We start from the raw sequence: 26,517 nt of genomic DNA on the forward strand, positions 1-26,517 counted from the left end.
ATGTTCAAATAAATAAATTCAATACAATAGTAAAAACAGATCAATCTCAGACTGAAATGTTTTCCTAGCAGCAGACAGTTGCAGCAAACTCAAACTAACATTGAAACAACCTAGCATGTGAACAAAACCAGGTAACTGGCCAAGATGCAGGACAAAGTCAGACTTTTTAGTAACTTTTCTTGTCAATTCGACTAACTTCTACATGTGGGCTTTGGATAAAAAAATATATTCCCAAATGCTCTGTGTGACCACCCACCAAAGTGTCTGGTGAAATCTACATTCTTAGCCGCAAATAACAACATCTACCTGCATGTGGCGTCACAAGTAGCGGTGAGCCGGGACGAAAGTAACACGCCCACTTTCTCAGATAAGATAGAAGCTAGAATGAAATAGTGAAGTCAGCATGTTCCTAATGCGGAGGAGTTCCCTGCAAAAAACCCAGCCAGTCCAACCATGTTTTGCCAAGTTATCAACAAATAAAAGTGGTTTGTAAGTTTCAAAAATTGACCCGGAAATGTTTTTCAGTTGTGGAGTTGTTCCAAACATATGCCATTTTCTTAACCCATCTAGTGAATAAATTACTGTGTAGGTTTCAAGTACCATGCTAGCTAGTCTTGAGTGTTAGCCTGGGAGAAGTTACAGGAGAGGCTGGTGGGACGAAGGTAACAATATTAACTGATGACCTGGAATAGAATAAAGGTTTCAGTACAGGCCATTGTCTCCTCTAGTTGATATTGCTTTTATAATGTTAGCAAAATATCTGACAATGTTTCAAAATTATAACATCATTAGAATTATGCCTTAATCAATTGACTTGATGGATCACCTTTAAGCTTTTATTGACAGGTTAGTGTTTAAAATATATACACTACTGGTCAAAAGTTTTAGAACATCTACTCAATCAAGGGTTTATCTTTATTTGTACTATTTTCTACATTGTAGAATAATAGTGAATACATCAAAACTATGAAATAACACATGGAATCATGTAGTAACAAAAAAAGTGTTGAACAAATCAAAATATATTTTATATTTGAGATTCTTCAAATAACAACCCTTTGCCTTGATGACAGCTTTGCACACTCTTGGCATTATCTCAACCAGCTTCATGAGGTAGTCACCTGGAATGCATTTCAATTAACAGGTGTGCCTTCTTAAAAGTTAACTTGTGGAATTTCTTTCCTTAATGCGTTTGAGCCAATCAGTTGTGTTGTGACAAGGTAGGGGTGGTATACAGAAGATAGCCCTATTTGGTAAAAGACCAAGTCCATATTATGGCAAGAACAGCTCAAATAAGCAAATAGAAACGACAGTCCATCGTTACTTTAAGACATGAAGGTCAGTCAATCCTGAACATTTGTGCAGTCGCGAAAACCATCAATCGCAATGATGAAACTGGCTCTCATGAGGACCGTCACAGGAATGGAAGATACAGAGTTACCTCTGCTGCAGAGGATAAGTTCATTAGAGTTACCAGTGTTAGGTTCTAATTCTCAGAGTCAAAAACTCAACGGACACTATGAAAGCTGAACCAAGTTTAATCTTCCCAGGGGGTCAATACAGCTGCACTAGACAACGACATTTCACACAAGCACTGATATTTAACCCTTCCTCCTAGTCTCCCGATACACATCTGAACAACCAATCCATCTCTGTTGCTAGACAGAACCTTAGTGATATCTGTTCTTCCTCACTTCCTCTGACCTGACCTCTGCCCCAAAGTGGTCACTACTCCCCAAATCAAGGCTATCATGGTGCCTAGTACCAGACTGTGTCTCTTCTCCTCCCAGAGGATCCCTCCCATAGGATCCCTGATGGCTAACAATAGCATATCTTGACATAAGGTAATGTATAACATTTACATTATCTCAGTGACATAAGTATATTTCATATTCTCAGAACCCAACACCAGCCTCAGAAATTGCAGCCCAAATAAATGCATCTGTCACGACTTCCGCCGAAGTCGGCTCCTCTCCTTGTTCAGGCGGCGTTCGTCGATCCACGTCACCGGCTTTCTAGCCATCGTCGCTCCATTTTTCATATATCCATTTGTCTTGTCTTGTTTTCATACACACCTGGTTTTCATTTCCCCAATCAATCTATTTGTATTTAACCCTCTGTTTCCCATCATGTTTTGTGTGTAATTGTCTTCATGCCAAGTGATGTTCGTTAAGCGCTTTGCTTTATTGTTCCGTTTTTTGAGCGCTTTTGTTTTGTTGTGCTCCCGGTTTAGAACTATAATAAAGTGCGCTTTATTTAATATTACTCTGCTCTCCTGCACCTGACTTCGCCTTCATACACATCTTGACAGGATCACAGAGTTCCAGTAACAGACACATCTTAACATCAACTGTTCAGAGGTGACAGTGTGAATCAGGGCTTCATGGTTGAATTGCTGCAAAGAAACCACTACTAAATGACACCAATAAGAAGAAGAGACTTGCTTGGGCCAAGAAACATGAGCAATGGACTTTAGACCGGTGGAAATTTGTCCTTTGTTCTGGAGTCCAAATTTGAGATTTTTGGTTACAACCGATGTGTCTTTGTGAGACGCGGTGTGGGTGAACGGATCATCTCTGCATGTGTATTTCCCACTGTGAAGCATGGAGGAGGAGGTGTGATGGTGTGGGTGTGCTTTGCTGGTGACATTGTCAGTGATTTATTTAGAATTCAATGCACACTTTAACCAGCATGGCTTCCACAGCATTCTGCAGCGATCCGCCATCACATCTGGTTTGGGCTTAGTGGGACTATCATTTGTTTTTCAACAGGACAATGACCCAACACACCTCCAGGCTGTGTAAGGGCTATTTTTTACCAATAATTAAAGTGATTGAGTGCTGCATCAGATGACCTGGCCTCCACAATCCCCCGACCTCAACCAAATTGAGATGGTTTGGGATGAGTCGGACCGCAGAGTGAAGGAAAAGCAGCCAACAAGTGCTCAGCATATGTGGGAACTCCTTCAAGACTGTTGTAAAAGCATTCCAGGTGAAGCTGGTTGAGAGAATGCCAAGAATGTGCAAAGCTGTTATCAAGGTAAAGGGTGACTATTTGAAAAATCTCAAAAATATAATATATTTTGATTTAGCCATTTTTGGTTACTACATGATTCCATATGTGTTATTTCATAGTTGTGATGTCTTCACTATTATTCTGCAATGTAGAAAATAGTTAAAATAAAAACCCTTGAACGAGTAGGTGTTCTAAAACGTTTGACTGGTAGTATATCTGGGGGTTATTAACCTTCTGTCAAGCCTTGGAAATGTGATAAACCTGATGAGTTTGCCTTATGAAGATTAAAAAACAAACATCTATCAAGACACGAGTGGTGTGCATGACAAGGACAGCAGGAGCACACCTGATTGGTAGGGCTAAGCATGAATAGTCATTGTAAATGGTGAGAAAGATATCCTAGTACATTCTCATTAGTGAGATGAGAAAATTACAGTTAATATAGCTATTATGTGACCTATTTTAGTCTGATTGTACAACATTTGCGATGTTGATGCATGGTTAATTTTCATAAATGTAGAACCTTTATGAATTATTCAAATTGACGCAAGCATGAAATGATGGCTGATGGTACATTTGTTGAAAGTAACAAGCGTTACAAACCAGAAACATGGAGATACACTATATAAACACTAAAGTTTGTGGACACCCCTTCAAATTAGTGGATTTGACTATTTCAGCCACACCTGTTGCTGACAAGTGTATAACATTCGAGTACACAGCCTTGCAATCTCCATAGACAAACAGTGGCAGTAGAATGGCCTTACTGAAGAGCTCAGTGACTTTCAACGTGGCACCGTCATAGGATGCCACCTTTCCAACAAGTCAGTTTGTCAAATTTCGGCCGTGCTAGAACTGCCCCGGTCAACTGTAAGTGCTGTTATTGTGAAGTGGAAACGTCTAGGAGCAGCGATGGCTCAGCCACAACTTGGTAGGCCACACAAGCTCACAGAACAGGACCGCCCAGTGCTGAAGCGCGTAGCGCATAAAAATAATCTGTCCTCGGTTGCAACACTCACTACCGAGTTCCAAACAGCCTCTGGAAGCAACATCAGCACAATAACTGTTTGTCTGGAACTTCATGAAATGGGTTTCCAGCCGGACACAAGCCTAAGATCACCATCCGCAATGCCAAGCATCGGCTGTAGTGGTATAAAGCTTGCCGCCATTGGATTCAGGAGCAGTGGAAACCTGTTCTTTGGAATGATGAATCACGCTTCACCATCTGGCAGTCTGACGGAGGAATCTGGGTTTGGTGGATGTCAAACAGAACGCTATCTGCCAGGAGGATGCTATCTGCCCCAATGCATAATGCCAACTGTAAAGTCTGGGACTGTTTTTCATGGTTCGGGCTAGGCCCCTTAGTTCCAGTGCAGGGAAATTTTACGCTACAGCATACAATGACATACTAGACGATTCTGTACTTCCAACTTTGTGGGAACAGTTTGGGGAAGGCCCTTTCTTGTTTCAGCACGACAATGCAACCATGCACAAAGCGAGGTCCATACAGAAATGGTTTGTCGATCGGTGTGGAAGAACTTGACTAGCCTGCACAGAGCCCTAACCTCAACTCCATCGAACACCTTTGGGGTGAATTGGAAAGCTGACTGCGAGCCAGGCCTAATCGCCCAACATCAATGCCCAACCTCACTAATGCTCTTGTGGCTGAATGTTATAGCAGCATATTAATGACCATGATTTTGGAATGAGATGTTCAACGAGCAGGTGTCAGCATACTTTTGGTCATTTATTTTTCAGCTCATGAAATGTTGCGTTTTATATTTTTGTTCAGTGGATATAGCAGACGCAGTAGTCTAAGGATTAAGAAATGCATGTCAGTGTTGTAGCATGCCGCCGGCATATCATTCTCTCTGGGACTAGGCCTAAGCTTCTCTCCCTTTTTATATCATTTTTTTGTCAATGGTAGACACCTAAGCCTATTGGTCTATGCATGCAATGTCCTGATGCATTTAGTGCTCAAATCTCTGACAGCTGAACTGTGAGGTGGACAATTATTGTTTTAGGAAAGTAAAAAACAATTAAACAATAGGCTATAAAGTTTTGCAAATGCTGCACAAGGAATAGTGTTTTTGTCATTTGTTATAGGCTGTTTTTAAAGATGTAGATGTCGTTCATTTGGCCAATACCCCTTGTTTATTGATGGTGCTGACTGCGTGGGTGGATGCCCTAATGCATATGGAGTACTGGTCAATTTCTCATATGTCCAATACATTTTTATCTTCCTACTCCTAACGGAAACCCTGATATAGATATATAGTATAGGCTACAGTAGGCTACAACATTTACTTTCCAGTGACACTGACTCACCCAATGATGAAGACAAACTCTCTTTTCAGACGTTTCCTCACAGCAAGGGCACTAGAATTAGCCTCAAGCAATGTTTGGCTTATTGACAGTGTTTTGTTTCTTTGCTGTAGTACAAAGCCTCATTAAATGCTCAAGCACATTCGTTACATCTCCCTTCTCATGCTTTAATGAACTCATAATCAAATCTCAGAGCGGCACCGAGCATCTCCTTCTGAATCCTCGAGAACCAAGAAAACAGGCTGAAATTAGCTTTTCTTTTACAAAACAAGCCAGCATTCTCTCTCACTGAGTAATACCGGGTGTTTGTTTGCTGAAATTCAGTGTGCTCCAGCAGGTTTGATTAGTTCATGACTCTAGCTGCAGATTGTATTTTCGTGGCTCTTGTGTTGGAGGTCGATCCCAGCCGTGTTGCAGAGCGATTTGTTTACAGCAGCAACACCAGCAGCACGACAGATGCTGTGAAAAACATATTTTTACTTGCAAATGTGTTTCCAAATGGTAATATTATGCTGTCTGTGTTCAGACATTCAGGTGGTTGAGGGGACAAGGAGGGCCTGTAGCGAATTTAAAACTGAAGTTATTTTTTATATATTTTTTGTCTAGATAAGTAGAGCTACATTTAAAGAAGAAATTCAATATATTTCAAACTCTCTAGCCTTGTTGTAATTTTCTAATCCTAGATACCGTATTACCGCCACAACAGCGGTCACAAGTCATGAAGGCAGTCAAATTCCATGTGACCGTTTAGTCACGGTAATTAGGCTTCTCCAAGCTCTGATGCTGTTGATGGTCATTAGTAGCCTACCAAACTTGCTACTGCTTGGTACTCAGCACTCTATTGTACCTCTAAATCACTCTGACATCAATGCAAATGTAATCGAAAATTTAATCAAACACTACATGAGAGCCTATGAGCTCATGTTGCGCAACATTTCTATAGGTTATGTAATTGCGGGAGAAAACAGAGTGATGGCCGCTATTAAAAAGAGGAGGAACCCATCAGCTTTCTATAGTCTAGGCCTACTATATTTATTACTCAACTTTCCTAATATTAAGCACGTTGTTTATCTTTACGATAGGAGTATAGCCTACCTGGCTGCCATGAAGATAAACCACCGGAAAAGCATCCTCCATTTGCTTTTTAAGTGCATTTTTCCCCCGCTGCCCCTGTTTCAAGACAGGTGCATGATAATGTTTAGTATGTGTAAAGATGAGATTAAATCAAGAATAGTCTGATGGGTGACAATGTTAGCCTATCACTTGTGAATGATGCCCAGCAGAAGAAACTGCCTTTTTTTGGTAAATTTTTCTAATCATAGTCCCACACCTCATGTAGCCTAGCTCATAGGCCTACATGTTTTGATAATGTTTGTATCACAACTAAAGTGGACAAAAAAAAAATCTAAATTAAGCACATTAACTTATCTGGGATATGTGGGATGGTAGCGTCCCACTTGGCCAAAAGCCAGAAAAAAATGTAGCACTCCAAATTCAAATATATTACTATAAAAATCAATCTTTCATGAATTCACACATGAAAGACACCAAATTAAAGCTACACATGTTGTGAATCCAACCAACATGTCTGATTTCAAAAAGGATTTACGGCGAAAGCACACTAAACGATTATGTTAGCTCAGTACACAGCCACAGAAAAACACAGCCATTTTCCCAGCAAAAGATAGTAGTCACAAAAAGCAGAAATAGAGATAAAATTAATCACTAACCTTTGATGATCTTCATCAGATGACACTCATAGGACATCATGTTACACAATACATTTATGTTTTGTTCGATAATGTGCAAATTTATATCCACAAATATCGGTTTACATTGGCGCCATGTTCAGAAATGCCTCCAAAATATCCGGAGAAATTGCAGAGAGCCACGTCAAATAACAGAAATACTCATCATAAACTTTGATGAAAGATACATGTTTTACATAGAATTAAAGATAGACTTGTTCTTAATGCAACCGCTGTGTCAGATTTCAAAAAAACTTTACGTAAAAAGCACACCATGCAATAATCTGAGACGGCGCTCAAACATAACAACATTTCTCCGCCATGTTGGAGTCAACAGAAATACGAAATTACATCATAAATATTCCCTTACCTTTGATCATCTTCATCAGAATGCACTCCCAGGAATCCTAGTTCCACAATAAATGGTTGTTTTGTTCGATAATGTCCATTACTTATGTCTAAGTAGCTACTTTTGCTAGCATGTTTAGTGCACATGTCCAAACGCTCGCGCAAATACAGGCGAACTTGGACGAAAACTTCAAAAAGTTATATAACAGGTCGAATAAACTGGTCAAACTAAGTAGAGAATCAATCTTCAGGATGTTGTTATCATATATATCCAATAACGTTCCAACCGGAGCATTCCTTCATGTCTGTAGAAGTTATGGAACGCAAGGCGATATCATGAGGAAAGCGCATGACCAGGAACTGGCAATCTGCTAGACCACTGACACATTCCCCTCCCATCCGGCCCCACAACACAGCATAAGCTTCATTCCACGTTCTATAGACTGTTGACATCTAGTGGAAGGCGTAGGAAGTGCAAACAGATCCATATGTTACAGGGAATTGAATCGGCGATGAGTTGAACATTGACCAGTCTCAGAATTCTCACTTCCTGTTTGGATTTTTTCTCAGGTTTTTGCCTGCCATATGAGTTCTGTTATACTCACAGACATCATTCAAACAATTTTAGAAACGTCAGAGTGTTTTATATCCAATAGTAATAATAATATGCATATATTAGCATCTGGGACAGAGTAGGAGGCAGTTCACTATGGGCACGCAATTCATCCAAAAGTGAAAATGCTGCCCCCTATCATAAAGAAGTTTTAATCCACTTTACAAGGGGTGCAGAGCCTAACTGGTATATATAAGCAGCTCGTGAGTTTCAAGTTCAGGGAAGATCATTTTCACCATAAACATGCACCTTTTATAATAAAAGCATAATCGCATTTGCGGTCACTTTTGATAATGTTTTCCCGCTAATGGAACATTTGAGCTTATAGCCTACTACCATGTGCACATTACTGAGCTTATAATGTGAAGAAATAGCCTAATAATTTATCAACAATTTCAGCTAAATGTTCTGATCTGTTGCGTCAGCCACATTATCAACAACAACAAAGAATCGCAGAGGTTGTATTAATTTGGGATCTATTGCATCCCACAACTGTCCCAGACTATGTTTGGAATATTTATTTGAAGCACAGAATAGAATAGGTCGACTTTTGTAATATTGGGGATAGTAGACTGACATAGGCTAGTGCTTTTGCTGTTCATTAGGCCATTAGGCTGATGAAAAGTAAATGTGGACAGTTCTTCCAATAGCTTCAATATGCACCTTGGAATTGGATCCGTCTGAGTGAGAGGTGCTAATGGAGTGTGCAGCACTCAGGGAGAAGGGCACAATGCAGCACTCCAGGTCAAGGACAGAACGGCCACTGGTCGCAAAAGGCATGGATATTTTGGGGGTGCATTACAGCCACAAAGGGGATGCAGCTGGGAAATTCAAGGCATTATCAAGTGCTTGTCAAATTGTGAATGAGAGACTAATGAAGTGTGTACAGCCTGCGCAAAAAAAACGAATAAAAAATCATGCCTTTCAAGCAACTTTTTTCAAATCATCATTAGAGTCTGGAGTGTGCCTTACAATGTATTAAAAATCAAAACATATAGCCCAACGTTTGTAGAACAACTATAGTTACATAACTATAAATTAAGCACATAGGAATACCTATTGCTTTGTTAACCGCACAACACAGAATAGCCCATGTGCGCACTCCCTCAAATCGTTTGGAGAAAATATCCTATCTATTTTATTCAGCTTTGTTCAATTGTATTCTTAATACTATAAAATAGTATAAAATAATGCCATGGAATTATAAGCAAATCTTGTCTGATAAATGAACTACTGTAGCCCACAGCCATTTGGCATAGCCAGATCAGGACCTAACATAAGGACAACTCAGAGAATGCTATTCTGTTCTTCTGAAATAGACTACATTTTCTTCATATCATGTTTCTTTAGACCTGTCCAAACTAAACAATGGATTTATTGATAAGGTGTAGGCTATATTACATAGATTCATTAGACTTTTAAAAATGGCTTGTAGGCTGTGTGTGGAAGCCAGGAGATGCTAAATGTGTTCATGTTAATTAATGGTCAATTACTGTGAGACCAACAGTTATTTGCTTGACAATCACCGGCTGATGAAATTTTGTGACTGCCACAGCCCTATACACATGCAGATCCCTGTGACATAGGGCTACATAAGCTGGGTTCTGTGTGCCATTGGATACTCGTTATCAGTATCCTACAGGTAACCAGACGTCTAGTTTATTCACTGGATATTTAGCTTGCTTTCGATATTCTAAACATAGAGGGATGAGAAAACACATGATGCGTTGAGGTTGCCAGATTAGTCAGATTTCCCAATTAAATCCCCCTTTTGGTGTGTTATCATTGCAGTGACAGCAGAGGAGCTTTTGAGGGGAGTTCTGGCGGAGACTGGCGCCGGAGCTCGGAAGGGTCGAGGGACGAGGACCAAGAGGAAGATGAAGAAAGATCTGAACTGAGGCCAGAACATCGGAGAATGTAAGATTTATATATTGGATAGATCTATTTAATTCATAGCTATTTATATATCCCTGTAACTCAATAATGTTACTTTATTTTGGAGAAGGAGAGTAAACCCAAACCCCTGAGTGAACCAACACAACCATTGGTTGGTATCATGTTTCTTTCCATCTTTGATGCCAAAGCTGAATTCGAGTTTGTATATCGTTGGCTAAAGTTTGATCTGAATTTCATTCTGCTAATGGGAATTAAACAGGCACTGTGTAGACTATTCATCTGTTACCAGTATTATTTGATTTATTACACTCATTTATAATGAACAGATCTGTTCTCTGTCTCTTATCTATCTGTGTCGTTTAAAAAGTGGAAATGAATTGTTTTGTTTTATTGCTGAGCTGTCTGCTACCCAGACGGTCTCCCTGTCTTTCTTCTCCGGCTTTGTTCAAATCCTTCAAACCCTACAGCTGTGACAAGATTGTGTAATCCGTGCCCTATTGGAAAAGAATAGGCGTGACTTCTCTTCCTATGTTCTTTAGATTTTTGTCTGCACCTCGTCACAGTGGTTGAAGTGCTGTCTACTCCCCTCCTAATCAGTGCCCAATCTGTCCCGTCTGTCTGTGTCTCTCTGTAACGACTATTCTTTAGACAGTCTGTAAGGTAAAATAAAGTTGCTGCTTTGTTTCAGTTAGGATTGCAGTGGAGTTTAGAACAAAGGAATGCTCCTTCCTACCCTTTTTCTCTGTCAGGGCGCGGGGGGTTCCTGTGGCCGGGGTTGAACGCGCCCATCCTGAAGAGTGGGGCCATACAGAACATGTCCCACCGTGTGGAGTCGGAGCAACAGGAACTGCAGGGGGAGCTTCTGCGGCAGCGTGACGAATGGGATTGCAGGATGAGGGTGAAGAGGGAGCGAGGGTGGACTTGCAACTCCTGGGGAGGTATCAGTCTGGGGCCCCCTGACCCTGGACCCAACGGAGGTATGTGTGTGTGTGTGTGTGTGTGTGTGTGTGTGTGTGTGTGTGTGTGTGTGTGTGTGTGTGTGTGTGTGTGTGTGTGTGTGTGTGTGTGTGTGTGTGTGTGTGTGTGTGTGTGTGTGTGTGTGTGTGTGTGTGTGTGTGTGTGTGTGTGTGTGTAGTGTGTAACGCGATAGCCCTGTATTCCTTTAGCACCTCATGACTGATGGAGAGCAAGATTAAAAAGAAGGTACAGTGGGGCTTTGTCCACATTTAGAAAGGAATCCCTCTACCACCCCTTCCCTCTTGTTTCTCAGCTCTGTCCATTTGGCCCTTAACCCCTCCGATGGAGATCTTATTGTAGGGCCTGAATATTACAGTAGTCAAAAAGCTCAAACCTTCAGAATTGCAGAAGTTGAGAATAAGTAAGATTGGTGGTGTTCCTCTGTCAAGGTAAGACGTATCTGAAATAGAACACTCTCTCTGCCTCTCCTCTCCTCATCTCCCTGTGAGATGGAACACAATCAAACTGGTATTGTTCATCTGCCTCTCCAATCTTTCCTCATCCCCCACCACCCCCACCTCTGTTTACGACTGAAACGCACCACAGAGAGAACAATCTCAGTTTAATTTTAGTCGTTCCCACACAGCACGTCCAGGATTTATTTGTTATACATTTATTTTATATATTTATTTCTTCCAGTTGCCCAGGCAGCGCTTGGTTGGTTATTACATTTCCTGCCTTCCATTGTCTCTCTCTCTCTCTTGCTAGTCCAGCTGCAGTGTCTGCTCTGGCTCCTAGTCCCCACGGTGATTGATTGCCGTGCGTCTGCGTAGACAGGATCCTAAATCATGGCTCTGGATTGGAGCGGGAAACGCTCAACCTTTGACCTTCACCCTCCTATTCCTCAACCCAGGGTTAACCCCACCTCCTAACAGACACCTTTGCCAAACCCGGCTCTTAAATCAAGGAAATGTCCTGTCGCCTCCCATCTCTTTTAGAATCCCATGTTAGAGCGTAGTGAGGGAATTACTGATACACCGCTGCAGAGCCAAATCATTGACAGATTTACGTTTATTTCCAGATATATTTACATGCCATCAAAGGTGGTGAAATGAATACTGTTATGGTGGCGTACAACATTCCATTTAAACTAGCTCCATGTAGTGAATGTCATGTGTTTGTTAACAATTGGTTTTGGATTAGTGTGGGTTTCCCACAGAAATTATTCTCTACTGTGTTAGCCGTGGAGTACACTAATAAACAATATCCACACAATTCCGATTTCCCTGTGTTGTAAACAAAAAGTCTAACTTTTCCCTCTATCCCACTCTCCCTATCTGAGAAGTCTGCCTCATCACCCCTTTATTTGTCTGGCTGAAAGCCGGCTGCTAATTCGCTTTGATTCGCTCTGAGATTTGCTTCTGTAGCTCCTATTCCCAATTTAATTATACATTTAATCTAATGCCCATTTGTTTGGATTGAATTTACCTCATAAACCCGAGCAGCACAAACACAGCATCCAAAGATGAGAAGCCCAGCTGCTAACAAGGTGAACCTCTCATGTCCTGTTCACAGTCTGATAGAAGGTGATGTTAGTTTAACAGTATACAATCAGAGGTATTCACCGTTAGTCTGGGTACCAGTCGTTTTTAGCTAACACACACCCCCTAAAAGGACCCACCAATCAACACCACCAGCGTATCTCAAACACAAAAATCTAATTTCTCATTTCCTAAAAACGTATTTCAAAACCTAGGCTCAACTTCAAATCTTGGCTGTAGTCCATCAGAAACAAGTGCTTGGAAAAAATGTATAGCATAATTCAAAAATAATGTAGCCTGTCAAATAAATTGACAAGGAAAGTTTGAATGGGAAGGGAGAGACAGCTATAGTAGCCTATTACTAGAGACGTTGGTTATTATCCCAGCATGTGCCTTATTTCAGAGGAAGATTCGCACGGGATTAGTTTTTCCAAACTGCCCTGTAATTCTAATTGGTTTTCATTGGATTGAGTCTAAGACAGAAGCCTGGTGGTTTCTATTCATGTCTAGACAATAAAAAGCTATACTGATCACTCATGCTTGGCTGCCAACTGTGTAGGGGTCGCCATATGCCTAATATTTCATTTGAGCAAATGTGTGATGGCGCTGAACAGGAGGGCTGCCGTTTTACGGGCTCCAAACCAACTGTGCTATTTTGTTAGTTTTTTCACATTGTTTGTAACGTATTATGTACATAAAGTTGATGCTACCGTCTCTTATGACCGAAAAGAGCTTCTGCACATCAGAACAGCGATTACTTAGCTCGAACTGGACAAAAATGTTTTCTTTATTAATGAGTCCGATGCGAAAGATATACTGCTTTCCGGAGAACAGGTCCAAATCCCTGCCATACGCGTGAAGAAAAAGCAGAGATACCGGGGGAGAAGGTCGGGATGCCTTGTTAGGATTCGTGGGCGAGTGAGTAAATTGCCATTACCATCGGTTGTAAGAGAAAGGGGGATACCTAGTCACTTGTACAACTGAATGCCTTCAACTGAAATGTGTCTTCCGCATTTAACCCAACCCCTCAGAATGAGAGAGGTGCGGGGCCTGCCATAATCAACATCCATGTCTTCGGCGCCCGGGGAACAGTGGGTTAACTGCCTTGCTCAGGGGCAGAACGACAGATTTGTACCTTGTCAGCTTGGGGATTCAATCCAGCAACCTTTTGGTTACTGGCACAACGCTCTACCCACTAGGCTACCTGTCGGGGTTCTATTGACCAACGTGAAATCACTGGAAAACAAACTCGATGAGCTACGGTCGAGACTATCCTACCAACGGAACATAAAAAACTGTAATAGTCGTGGCTGAATGACGACGTGAATAATATAGAGCTGGCTGTTTTTTCTGTGTATCGCTAGGACAAATAGCTACGTCTGTAAGACTAGGGGTGGGAGTGTGTCTATTTGTCAATAACTGCTGGTGCGCGATGTCTTATGTTAAAGAAGTCTCAAGGTATTGCTCGCCTGAGGTAGAATACCTCATGATAAGCTGTAGACCACACTATCTACCAAGAGAGCTCTCATCTATATTATTCGTAGCCGCCTATATACCACCACAAAACGATGCTGGCACTACGACCACACTCAACGAGCTGTAAGCAAAGAAGAAAATGCTCATCCAGAAGCGGCGCTCCTAGTGACCGGGGACTTTAATGCAGGCAAACTTAAATCCATTTTACCTCATTTCTACCAGCATGTCACATATGCAACCAGAGGGGAAAAAATTATACCGGAGTGCCAAGTCTAGGTCCAAAAGGCTCCTGTACAGCTTCTACCCCCAAGCTACAGGACTGCTGAACAAGTAATCAAATGGCCAACCGGACTATTTACATTGACCCCCCCCCCCCCCCCTTTTGTTTTTACACAGCTGCTACTCACTGTTTATTATCTATGCATAGTCACTTTACCCCTACCTACATGTACAAATTACCTCAACTAAACTGTACCCCCACACATTTACTCAGTAACGGTACCCCCTGTATATAGCCTCGTTATTGTTGTGTAAATCTACTGTGTTACTTCTTTAATTTTTACTTTATTTTGTTTAGTCAATATTTTCTCTATTTCTTGAAATGCACTGTTGGTTAAGGGCTTGTAAGTAAGCATTTCACTGTAAGGTCTACACCTGTTTTATTCGGCACATGACAAATACAAATTGATTTGATTTTGATAATCATCATTATTTTGATTAATAGAAGCTGTTCAACAGTCTGATGGTAATAGAAGCTGTTCAACAGTCTGATGGTAATAGAAGCTGTTCAACAGTCTGATGGTAATAGAAGCTGTTCAACATTCAAATCAAATCAAATCAAATTTTATTTGTCACATACACATGGTTAGCAGATGTTAATGCGAGTGTAGCGAAATGCTTGTGCTTCTAGTTCCGACAATGCAGTAATAACCAACAAGTAATCTAACCTAACAATTCCACAACTACTACCTTATACACACAAGTGTAAAGGGATAAAGAATATGTACATAAAGATATATGAATGAGTGATGGTACAGAACGGCATAGGAAAGATGCAGTAGATGGTATAGAGTACAGTATATACATATGAGATGAGTAATGTAGGGTATGTAAACATAAAGTGGCATAGTTTAAAGTGGCTAGTGATACATGTATTACATAAAGATGGCAAGATGCAGTAGATGATATAGAGTACAGTATATACATATACATATGAGATGAGTAATGTAGGGTATGTAAACATTATATTAAGTGGCATTGTTTAAGGTGGCTAGTGGTACATTTTTACATAATTTCCATCAATTCCCATAATTAAAGTGGCTGGAGTTGAGTCAGTATGTTGGAAGCGGCCGCTAAATGTTAGTGGTGGCTGTTTAACAGTCTGATGGCCTTGAGATAGAAGCTGTTTTTCAGTCTCTCGGTCCCTGCTTTGATGCACCTGTACTGACCTCGCCTTCTGGATGATAGCGGGGTGAACAGGCAGTGGCTTGGGTGGTTGTTGTCCTTGATGATCTTTATGGCCTTCCTGTGACATCGGGTGGTGTAGGTGTCCTGGAGGGCAGGTAGTTTGCCCCCGGTGATGCGTTCTGCAGACCTCACTACCCTCTGGAGAGCCTTACGGTTGTGGGCGGAGCAGTTGCCGTACCAGGCGGTGATACAGCCCGACAGGATGCTCTCGATTGTGCATCTGTAGAAGTTTGTGAGTGCTTTTGGTGACAAGCCGAATTTCTTCAGCCTCCTGAGGTTGAAGAGGCGCTGCTGCGCCTTCTTCACAACGCTGTCTGTGTGGGTGGACCAATTCAGTTTGTCCGTGATGTGTACACCGAGGAACTTAAAACTTTCCACCTTCTCCACTACTGACCCGTCGATGTGGATAGGGGGGTGCTCCCTCTGCTGTTTCCTGAAGTCCACAATCATCTCCTTTGTTTTGTTGACGTTGAGTGTGAGGTTATTTTCCTGACACCACACTCCGAGGGCCCTCACCTCCTCCCTGTAGGCCGTCTCGTCATTGTTGGTAATCAAGCCTACCACTGTAGTGTCATCCGCAAACTTGATGATTGAGTTGGAGGCGTGCATGGCCACGCAGTCGTGGGTGAACGGGGAGTACAGGAGAGGGCTCAGAACGCACCCTTGTGGGCCCCCAGTGTTGAGGATCAGCGGGGTGGAGATGTTGTTACCTACCCTCACCACCTGGGGTCGGCCCGTCAGGAAGTCCAGGACCCAGTTGCACAGGGCGGGGTCGAGACCCAGGGTCTCGAGCTTGATGACGAGTTTGGAGGGTACTATGGTGTTAAATGCTGAGCTGTAGTCGATGAACAGCATTCTCACATAGGTATTCCTCTTGTCCAGATGGGTTAGGGCAGTGTGCAGTGTGGTTGCGATTGCGTCGTCTGTGGACCTATTGGGTCGGTAAGCAAATTGGAGTGGGTCTAGGGTGTCCGGTAGGGTGGAGGTGATATGGTCCTTGACTTGTCTCTCAAAGCACTTCATGATGAGGGAAGTGAGTGCTACGGGGCGGTAGTAATTTAGCTCAGTTACCTTAGCTTTCTTGGGATCAGGAACAATGGTGGCCCTCTTGAAGCATGTGGGAACAGCAGACTGGGATAAGGATTGATTGAATATGTCCGTAAACACACCAGCCAGCTGGTCTGCGCATGCTCTGAGGACGCGGCTGGGAATGCCGTCTGGGCCTGCAGCCTTGCGAGGGTTAACACGTTTAAATGTTTTACTCACCTCGGCTGCAGTGAAGGAGAGCCCGCAGGTTTTGGTAGCGGGCCGTGTCAGTGGCACTGTATTGTCCTCAAAGCGAGCAAAAAAGTTATTTAGCCTGTCTGGGAGCAAGACATCCTGGTCCGCGACGGGGCTGGTTTTCTTTTTGTAATCCGTGATTGACTGTAGACCCTGCCACATACCTCTTGTGTCTGAGCTGTTGAATTACGACTCTATTTTGTCTCTGTACTGGGACTTAGCTTGTTTGATTGCCTTGCGGAGAGAATAGCTACACTGTTTGTATTCGGTCATGTTTCCGGTCACCTTGCCCTGGTTAAAAGCAGTGGTTCGCGCTTTCAGTTTCACGCGAATGCTGCCGTCAATCCACGGTTTCTGGTTTGGGAATGTTTTAATCGTTGCTGTGGGTACGACATCGTCAATGCACTTTCTAATGAACTCGCTCACCGAATCAGCATATTCGTCAATGTTGTTGTTGGACGCAATGCGGAACATATTCCAATCCGCGTGGTCGAAGCAGTCTTGAAGCGTGGAATCAGATTGGTCGGACCAGCGTTGAACAGACCTGAGCGCGGGAGCTTGTTGTTTTAGTTTCTGTTTGTAGGCTGGAAGCAACAAAATGGAGTCGTGGTCAGCTTTTCCGACAGGAGGGCAGGGGAGGGCCTTATATGCGTCGCGGAAGTTAGTATAACAATGATCCAAGGTTTTACCAGCCCTGGTAGCACAATCGATATGCTGATAGAATTTAGGGAGTTTTGTTTTTAGATTAGCCTTGTTAAAATCCCCAGCTATGGTGAATGCAGCCTCAGGGTGTGTGGTTTCCAGTTTACAAAGAGTCAGATAAAGTTCGTTCAGGGCCATCGATGTGTCTGCTTGGGGGGGAATATATACGGCTGTGATTATAATCGAAGAGAATTCCCTTGGTAGATAATGCGGTCGACATTTGATTGTGAGGAGTTCTAGATCAGGTGAACAGAATGACCTGAGTTCCTGTATGTTGTTATGATCACACCACGTCTCGTTAATCATAAGGCATACGCCCCCGCCCCTCTTCTTACCAGAAAGATGTATGTTTCTGTCGGCGCGATGCGTGAAGAAACCAGCTGGCTGCACCGACTCCGTTAGCGTCTCTTGAGTTAGCCATGTTTCCGTGAAGCAGAGAACGTTACAATCCCTGATGTCTCTCTGGAATGTTACCCGTGCTCGGATTTCATCAACCTTATTGTCAAGAGACTGGACATTGGCGAGTAGTATGCTAGTAGTATGATAGGGAGTGGAGCGCGATGTGCCCAATCCCAGACCTACCACTGTAATGTTGTCTGCAAACTTGATGATTTGAGTTGGAGTCGTGCGTGGCCACACAGTCATGGGTGAACAGAGATTACAGGAGGGGGCTGAGCACGCACCCCTGAGCCCCTGTGTTGAGGGTCAGCATGGAGGAGGTGTTGCCTACCCTCACCACCTGGGATCAGCCCGTCAGGAAATCTAGGATCTAGTTTCTCAGGTCAGGGTTCAGACTCAAGGCCCTGATCTTAGTGACGAGCTTGGAGGACACTTCTTCATAATAGGGGGGCGCTGTTTTCACTTTGGAAAAAATCGTGCCCAAATTAACCGCCCTTGTACTCTGTTCTAGATCATACAATATGCATATTATTATTACTATTGGATAGAAAACACTCTCAAGTTTCTAAAACTGTTTGAATTATATCTGTGAGTAAAACAGAACTTATTTGGCAGCAAACTTCCATACAGGAAGTGAAAATTCTGAAAATGAGGCTCTGTGTCAGGGACTGCCTATTCAACGGACTTTTATTTATGGATCTGTATGCACTTCATACGCCTTCCACTAGATGTCAACAGGCAGTAGAAGGTTGCATGGGGTGTCTAGCTTGATGTGAGGCCGAATAAGAGCTTTTGGAGTGACAGGTCCGCTCTGTTGTCAGTTTTCAACTGCGCGCCGGGGAACCTCACATTGTCTTCTGAAAAGCGTTCGGTATACACAACGAATTGCTCCGGCTCTGATTTTATTGGAAACATATGAGAAGAACATCATAAAGTAGGATTTTCAACCGAGTTTGACCAGTTTATTCGACGTTTATTGGGAATTTTGGAATTTTTCGTTCCAGGCGCCAAGAGTTGATGGGCATGTTCGCGCCACAATGCTAGCCAAAGTTGCTAATTCGACAGAAGAAATGGACATTCTAAAACCAAACAATGATTTGTTCTGGACCTAGGACTCCTTGCACAACATTCTGATGGAAGATCAACAAAAGTCAGAGAATATTTATGATGTTATTTTGTATTTTTGTGTAATATGTTGGCTCCAACACGGCGGAGAATAGGTGAGCGCTGTCTCACAATAATGCATGCTGTATGTTGTAGTAAAGTTATTTTAAAAAATCTAACATAGCGGTTGCATTAAGAACCAGTGTATCTTTCATTTGCTGTACAACATGTATTTTTTTGTAAAGTTTATGAGTTCTTTGGTTAGATTAGGTGACTGTCCAAAATATCTCCGGACATTTTGGTGAATTGTTGCTACGTATTCACAATGTATAACCACGATTTGCAGCTCTAAATATGCACATTTTCGAACAAAACATAAATGTATTGTATAACATGATGTTATAAGACTGTCATCTGATGAAGTTGTTCAAGGTTAGTGATTAATTTTATCTCTATTTTGTCGGTTTTGTGAAAGCTATTTTGGCGGGGAGTAAATGGCGTTGTGTGTTTGGCTATTGTAGTGAGCTAATAGAAATATATATTGTGTTTTCGCTGTAAAACACTTAAAAAATTTGAAATATTGGCTGGATTCACAAGATGTTTATCTTTCATTTGCTGTACACCATGTATTTTTCATAAATGTTTTATGATGAGTATTTATGTATTTCACGTTGCTCTCTGTAATTATTCTGGCTGCTTTGGTGCTATTTGTGATGGTGGCTGCAATGTAAAACTACGATTTATACCTCAAATATGCACATTTTCGAACAAAACATAAATGTATTGTATAACATGATGTTATAAGACTGTCATCTGATGAAGTTGTTCAAGGTTAGTGATTAATTTTATCTCTATTTCTGGGTTTTGTGAAAGCTACCTCTGCGGTGGAAACATGGTGAAAACATGGCGTTGTGTGTTTGGCTATTGTGGTTAGCTAATATAAATACATATTGTGTTTTCGCTGTAAAACATTTTAAAAATCGGAAATGATGGCTGGATTCACAAGATATTTATCTTTCATTTGCTGTATTGGACTTGTGATTTCATGAAATTATATTATATGATATCCCTGTCCCGTTAGGCTAGGCTACGCTAGTCAGCTTTTTTGATGAGGATGCTCCCGGATCCGGGATGGGTAGCCCTGAAAGGTTAATAGCTCAGCTGCAGTCGAGGAACAGCATTCTGACATCATCAGTCCTAATAGCTCCTCTCTTATAGGTCATTTGAAATTCGTTTTTTTATTACATTTCTTGTTTATTGGAAGCTGTAACCTGGGTTAACATGCATATTCATGCCACTGGAATTCACCTTTTATCTCTATGTTTTTTTTACTGCTTTGTTATTTCATGTTTTTACTGAGACTTTGACTCCCGAGTGATCGAGGTGAGTGCTCTTCAAATACTAACCTAAAATGTTGGAATCTGGTACCATGATATTAACTCACAAAACAGTGTATCAGGGCATCTAGCAATGTCTGTAGTTTGACAAAGCAGGGCAGACACCTCTCTGTAGCGTAGTGCTATTTAGTGGCTTTGAAGAAAAGCGGCTGGGATCCCTTTGATGGTTGATGTTCCCAGTCCCTGGGAGAGCTGGGTTTGATCCGTGGAGGCTGGCTGGGAGGATGTCTGTGTCTCCCCTGCTGCTTACCGTAACTCCTTGCTTGGTGAGGAACATCACTTGGTTGAGGAGCCGGCTGCCAATGGGCCTATCAACATCCCTGATCAAAGAGCCTGAACCACAGCTGAACTCACTGAGGGGACCTGGAAAGGATATGACCCCGGAACGCTCACACATAAACACAGGCCCTAGCACAGTCATGCTGAATCTGTGTATTACACACTGTATGAAAAAGGGCAAACGACTCGTATGTTTACACTCACTGATACATCTCACCTGGTTCAATCCTACCCAGACACTCACAATACATCTCACCTGCTTCACTCCTACCCAGATACTCAAGATACATCTACATTAGGGCTGGGAATTGTCAGGGGCCTCATGATACGATATTATCACGATACTTAGGTGCTGATACGATATGTATTGCGATTATCACGATTCTATATGTATTGCGATTCGATGCTGGGATTTGATGTCTGCTGCGGAGAGACGAGAGAGAGCATGAGCAAATTAGTTTTGATCAGTCATGGAAATAAAAGTGCTAAAAACATGTTGAACTATAGGATGAAAATTACCAGAGTTTTGACAAAAGTTCAGCCAACTAATGTAGCTATCGCTACCTAGTATCATTCCTACTCCAGCACTAACTGAGGATTGGTGGGGGTAGGGGGCTAAAGGTAATCTCTCACCCCCCCCAAGCATTGATAACAACATGATTCCTACTCCAGCACTAACTGAGGATTGGTGGGGGTAGGGGGCTAAAGGTAATCTCTCACCCCCCCCAAGCATTGATAACAACATGATTCCTACTCCAGCACTAACTGAGGATTGGTGGGGGTAGGGGGCTAAAGGTAATCTCTCACCCCCCCCAAGCATTGATAACAACATGATTCCTACTCATGCACCTGCATGATCTCTGTCTTCCAAAGGACAGTTTTATGCCTTGTGGCTGCCAGAGAGAGACTGTAGGCACAGACAGCCATGTAGTCAGCACCGAGGTCTCACTGCAACTCAACCCCCCTAACGGAGGAAATTATGTGACTTTTTCTATTTTGGTAAATGAAGGGAAGTACAGTGATATGAATATGGCGGCGATATGGATATTGCTAATACAGTATGTTGTTATCAGAGGCACTACCTCAGAGAGGATATTGGAATATAGACAGAGTCGATTACAAAATGTTTTGATAAACAGATACACCAGTCAACCGGTATCCAAAACAAACTCCTCGCAATCCTCATCAATCCTCATTACGGGGCCGAGAGAGAGAGAAGAGAGGGGCTTCGGAGATTCAGGGATACATTTAGCTTACCCATCCAGTTGGAGGAGATCTTTCCTGGTAATGATGGTGCTTTCCATTTAGACTAATTGAAAACAAATGGATGTAGTGGAGGGCCTAAACTAACAGGGACCATCCATAGAGGTTATCTTGCAGGGGTGTGATACACAGAGCTTCTGAAATCCACCCCAAAGCATTAAGCCGCTGTAATAAAATCAATTTATACCTGCGGTAATGGACTCCCTTATCGTTTGCCACAGACACGGCACACACATGGCACAGACACACACACCACTAATTCCACAGTGATTCATAAGGCTAGGTGAATTTGTTGCCAGCTCATTTTTCATCCCGGATGTAAGGTGTATTATGCATTACACAGGTTCTAGATTAAAAGTTGGATGAAAATATATCCTCTGATAATTGGAAAAAAAACACTTGTACCTGAATTCTAAGATAAAGTAGGGTTGTGGGGAAATGTCAGCGTATAGAGAGGTCTGCGGATGTCCGGTTTAACATGGATAACGTGGGTCAGAATGCTGCCCTCCTCTCCCTTGCACTCCTAGACCCCCTACACTCTGCTTTGTGGTACAGTCCACATGAGATGTTATTCTCAGTGACCCGTGAGCCACTGTGTTTGTTCTGTTCTAATTCTGAAGACACTCCTGCCTGACCAGGTTTCACACACCTCCCCTATACAATCTGCAAATCAGGTCCTTGAGCTGTGATTGGCCAGTGAGCGGCTGAATGGTGCCGCCGGCCACCTGGCAGATGCTTAGATGACAGATGAGTCACACGGATGAAAGCCAGAGCAGAGAGATGTCCCTACGTCTATTCTTTATAAGAACATATTGGTGGTGATGTTGCTTTGAATATTAACATGCTGAGTGCTTGACTTCCCCCTTAATGCCTGGCAGGCTGATTTAAAGCTCTCGTCCCCTAACATGTGAGCTGTGGTTGCCTGAAACGTACACTCCTCTTGAACATAGAAGCACAACTATAGATTCGTATTGAAAGAGGGTGAGAGGAGCACTTAGAGACCGAGAGAAAAACAGTGGAAAAATTGTGTTTTTCCATGGGACCCAAATTAGACCAGGTTGGGTCACGACTTAATATTCACATCACAATGTTTTTCTCCAAAATGCAATCAAGAAAGCTGTTTTTAATGCTGTATGGATAGTAAATGTTCCAATTATCTGACAACGGAACAACATTCCCACTTTCTTCATCAATAATTAAATTTGATGAAGAATGTTAGTAAACTCACTGGTTTGAGACCACAAAATCAACCAAATAGCTCTAATAGTAATAAAAAATCTGAGATTAAATTATAAAAATATATATATATTGTATACTCAACAAAAATATAAACGCAACATGTAAAGTGTTGGTCCCATGTTTCATGAGCTGAAATAAAAGATCCCAGAAATTGTCCATATGCACAAAAAGCTTATTTCTCATGTTGTGCACAAATGTGTTTACATCCCTGTTAGTGAGCATTTCTCCTTTGCCAAGAAGGTGATTTAAACAGCCTGATCATTACAAATCAAATTGTATTAGTCACATGCGACGAATACATCAGGTTACAGTGAAATGCTTACTTACGAGCCCCAGCCGACAGTGCAGTTTCAAAAAATACGGATAAGAATAAGAGATAAAAGTTACAATTAATTAAATAGGGGCAGTAAAAAATAACAAAATATACAGGGGGGTGCCGGTACAGAGTCAATGTGTGGGGGCACCGATTAGTTGAGGTAGTATGTACATATATGTAGAGTTATTAAAGTGACTATGCATATATGACAACAGAGAGTGGCAGTGGTGAGGGGAGGGGGGGCAGGCAATGTGAATAGTCTGGGAAGCCATTTGACTAGATGTTCAGGAGTCTTATGGCTTGGGGGGATAGAAGCTGTTTAGAAGCCTCTTGGACCTAGACTTGGCGCTCCGGTACCGCTTGTCGTGTGGTAGCAGAGAGAACAGTCTATGAAGAGGATGGCTGGAGTCATTAACAATTTTCAGGGCCTTCCTCTGCCTTCGTCTGCCTGGTATAAAGGTCCTGGATGGCAGGAAGCTTGGCCCCAGTGATGTACTGGGCCGTTCGCACTACCCTCTGTAGTGCCTTGCGGTTGAAGGCCGAGCAGTTGCCATGCCAGGCAGTGATGCAACCAGTCAGGATGCTCTGGATGGTGCAGCTGTAGAACCTTTTGAGGATCTGAGGACCCATGCCAAATCTTTTCAGTCTCCTGAGGGGGAATAGGTTTTGTCGTGCCCGCTTCACGACTGTCATGGTGTGCTTGGACCATGTTAGTTTGTTGGTGATGTGGACACCAAGGAACTTGAAGCTCTCAACTTGCTCCACTGCAGCCCCGTCGATGAGAATGGGAGGGTCTTTTTCATGTAGTCCACAATCATCTCCTTTGTGTTGATCACATTGAGGGAGAGGCTGTTGTCCTGGCACCACACGGCCAGGTCTCTGACCTCCTCCCTATAGGCTGTCTTGTTGTTGTCTGTGATCAGGCCTACCACTGTGTCATCGGCAAATTTAATGATGGTGTTGGAGTCGTGCCTGGCCGTGCAGTAATGAGTGAACAGGGAGTACAGGAGGGGACCGAGAACGCACCCCTGAGGTGCCCCTGTGTTGAGGATCAGCGTAGCGGATGTGTTGTTACCTACCCTTACCACCCGGGGGCGGCCCATCAGGAAGTCCAGGATCCAGTTGTAGAGGGAGGTGTTTAGTCCCAGGGTCCTTAGCTTATTGATGAGCTTTGAGGGCAATATGGTGTTGAAAGCTGAGCTGTAGTCAATGAATAGCATTCTCACATAGGTGTTCCTTTTGTCCAAGTGGGAATATAGACTGCATTATCTGTGGATCTGTTGGGGCGGTATGCAAATTGGAGTGGGTCTAGGGTTTCTGGGATGATGGTGTTGTGAGCCATGACCAACTTTTTAAAGCTACATGTTGGTAGTCATTTAGGCAGGTTACCTTAGAGTTCTTGGGCACAGGCACTATGGTGGTCTGATTAATTAAAACATGTTGCTATACATACTCGGACAGGGAAAGGTTGAAAATGTCAGTGAAGACACTTGCTAGTTGGTCAGTGCATGCTCGCAGTACACGTCCTGGTAATCCGTCTGGCCCTGCTGCCTTGTGAATGTTTACCTGTCTAAAGGTCATACTCACATTGGCTGCGGAGAGCGTGATCACACAGTCTTCCGGTACAGCTGGTGCTCTCATGCATGTTTCAGTGTTATTTGCCTCGAAGCTGGCATAGAAGTAGTTTAGCTCGTCCGGTAGGCTCGTGTCACTGGGCAGCTTTCGGCTGTGCTTCCCTTTGTAGTCTGTAATAGTTTGCAGGCCCTGCCACATCCGACGAGCGTCAGAGCCGGTGTAGTACGACTCGATCTTAGTTCTGTATTGACACTTTTTGATGGTTCGTCGGAGGGCATAGCGGGATTTCTTATAAGCTTCCGGGTTAGAGTCCTGCTCCTTAAAAGCGGCAGCTCTAGCCTTTAACTCAGTGCTGATGCTGCCTGTAATCCATGGTTTCTGGTTGGGGTGTGTGCGTACGGTCATTGTGGGGACGACGTCATCGATGCACTCATTGATGAAGCCAATGACTGATGTGGTGTACTCCTCAATGCCATTGGAGGAATCCCGGAACATATTCCAGTCTGTGCTAGCACAACAGTCCTGTAGCTTAGCATCTGCTTCATCTGACCACTTTTTTATTGATCTAGTCACTGGTGCTTCCTGCTTTAGTTTTTGCTTGTAAGAAGGAATCAGGAGGATAGAATTATGGTCAGATTTGCCAAATGGAGGGCGAGGGAGAGCTTTGTATGCATCTCTGTGTGTGGAGTATAGATGGTCCAGAGTTCTTTTCCCTCTGGTTTCACAATTAACATGCTGGTAGAAATTTGGTAAAACTGATTTAATTTTCCCTGCATTAAAGTCCCTGGCTACTAGGAGCGCCGCCTCTGGGTGAGCGTTTTCTTGTTTGCTTATGGCGGAATACAGCTCATTCAATGCTCTCTTTGTGCCAGCCTCTGACTGTGGTGGTATGTAAAACAGCTACACAGAATATAGATGAAAACTCTCTCGGTAGGTAATGTGTTCTGCAGCTTATCATGAGAAACTCTACCTCAGGCGAGCAATGGCTCGAGACTTCCTTAGATATCGAGCACCAGCTGTTGTTTACAAAAATCCATAGACCGCCGCCCCTTGTCTTAACAGACGCCGCTGTTCTATCCTGTCGGTACATCGTATAACCAGCCAGCTGTATGTTGATATTGTCGTCGTTCAGCCACGACTCTGTGATGTATATGATGTTACAGTTTTTAATGTCCCGTTGGTAGTTTACTCTTCCCAATAACTCGTCCATTTTATTGTCCAAAGATTGCATGTTTGCTAACAGATGGCAGCCCGCCCTCCGGCCTCTCTTTCTCCACCTCCTCTTCAAGCAGATCACTGGGGTCGGGGGCTGTACCCGAGGGAGCCGTATATCCTCCGCCTCGGGCTCGTCAGAGTCGTGAAAGAAGAAAAAGGATTCTGCTAGTCCGTGGTGAGTAATCGCAGTCCTGATGTCTAGAAGTTATTTTCGGTCATAAGAGACGGTGGGCGGAAACATTATGTACAAAAATAGTAAAAAATAAGTGATAAACAACACAGATAAACAAACAAAAAAACACAATCGGTTGGGGGCACATAAAACATCTGCCTTCTGCTCCGGCGCCATTTTAGTCACACA

The 26,517-nt window shown here is 42.9% G+C and overlaps 1 long non-coding RNA gene across 1 annotated transcript in view; it reads left to right on the top strand.

Annotated features, from left to right (window-relative positions):
- Window positions 1-9,860: 9,860 nt before the first annotated feature.
- LOC139562540 (uncharacterized) overlaps window positions 9,861-26,517 on the top strand; it is a 28,186-nt gene continuing 11,529 nt past the window's right edge. The window contains exons 1-2 of the long non-coding RNA XR_011672401.1: window positions 9,861-9,966; window positions 10,695-10,922. This is a non-coding gene — a long non-coding RNA (uncharacterized lncRNA). The remainder of the gene's footprint in view (window positions 9,967-10,694; window positions 10,923-26,517) is intronic.

This window comes from Salvelinus alpinus, chromosome 32, assembly GCF_045679555.1.
Source record: "Salvelinus alpinus chromosome 32, SLU_Salpinus.1, whole genome shotgun sequence".
Taxonomy (NCBI): Eukaryota; Metazoa; Chordata; class Actinopteri; order Salmoniformes; family Salmonidae; genus Salvelinus; species Salvelinus alpinus.